Raw genomic sequence first — 1,755 nt, 5'->3', positions numbered from 1 at the left:
CGCGAAAAATTTGAATGGAAAATACATAGATTTTAACTCTAAATCACATCTGTCTTCTATTGAATATAGAAAAAGATAAACTACAACATTTCAAAATAAAATCTTGATAACCAACACAATGGCTCACCTTTCATCTTTCTTATAGAATAGGAAGACGAGAGAAAGTACAATGAATATGAACACATGTAAAATCCTATTTGGTTGGACTTTGTCAAATCATAGCCCTAATCTGATCACCTAGTACACCATAGTTGCATGGTAAGAGTGCCAAGTAAGTTTGTCTCCATCAAAATATGAATAGAGCTTGCAAGCATGCATCACTTCCTTGAGATTTGTGCCCTCTATCTAAGATGGGAATTTCTCATGCATAATTGTTCTAATTGACTAAGGATATGCACCCTCTTAGTTCGAATAGATCATCCATGTTAAGAATAACAAAATAAAATCTCTATTAATAGAAAAACTTTATCCGAAACTAAAATTGATAAATTTGAAACAACATCTAAACTAGCATTAACTAAAGGTGTCACATGTGTGCCCTTAGCATGCATGTACCCCCTTATTCCAAACAATATTCTATTTCACTATCTCTTGTGGCATGCATGTGCCCTTTACCAAGCAATAATCAGTATCATTGTCTCCTTCACTTTCATTCAACATGTTCATCACTAATGTAAGGAAAGGATGAAGGTACCATATATGTTGTCTTCTCTACTACCCCAACATTGGGAGGATCACTAGCTGAGCAATAGGTAAAAAATGTTAACACGCACATTAGAAATAGATCATAGAGATATCAGTAATGTGATGCATGTATGTTTTAGAGCAAGGCTTCTTGGGAGCAGGAGTATGAGTGGGAAGTGGGAGTAGAATCAGGAAGTGGGAGTGGAAGAAGGAGCGAGGAGTGACATTTTCAAAAGCTCTGAGGTTGGGAGTGAATTTTATGTAATATATATTTTTATATATTTTGATACATATATGTCAAAAAAAGCATGTAGAATGATGAATTTGCGATAAAAAACATAAAAACATGGATTGAATAATTAAACATCATTCATCTAGTAGTTATAATCTTCATCAACCATAGGTCCAAAAATTACAAGTTCTCATTTATATAGCATGTAAGAGTGCACATAACCAAATTAACATCGAGTGAATCCATCTCTAAACCAAGAACTCTAGACGGCCCCTAGCATCCAAAAAAGTCATCCTACAACAAATACGTACATATCATCAAAACCATTGCCTATCTTGGGATTTTTATCATTAATATCACCCTCTAAGCATTAACATAAGATAGAAAAAATGTAGCATATCAAGTCAAGATTTTTTTCAAGTGACGTGTACATTTTTAGTAGGGTAGAGATAGAGGATATTGACAACCGCTATCACTAACATCAAGGTACATAGAGGGCTTGGCTCTATTCATTAAATTTGAGTTCCATACCCTCGTACATGACAAAATCCAATGGCAACATTACGATCCCCCCAATCTTGAAATCTTGAAAAAATAATAAGTCTGCTGGATTTTGAGTGAGATTTGAAATTCTACTTTCTCCATATGAAATATAATGAGGTCGAAACCACTCTCAAACATCATGAGCCATTTCATGGTAATGTTAAAAATTTAAGTGAAAGGATGAAAATGAAAGATAAAGGAGTGAATTGCATGTCAGTAATAGGGCCATAGGTTTTGTTACAAACTGGTTAGCAATGGCCAAAGTGAACCAAAATACGTTCTAGATGTGCTTTTCT

Source organism: Pinus tabuliformis, chromosome 9, assembly GCF_031772625.1.
Source record: "Pinus tabuliformis cultivar Carrire ecotype Pingquan chromosome 9, CPIR1, whole genome shotgun sequence".
Taxonomy (NCBI): Eukaryota; Viridiplantae; Streptophyta; class Pinopsida; order Pinales; family Pinaceae; genus Pinus; species Pinus tabuliformis.
The sequence above is the reverse complement of the archived record's forward strand: the minus strand, read 5'-3'. Positions refer to the sequence as shown.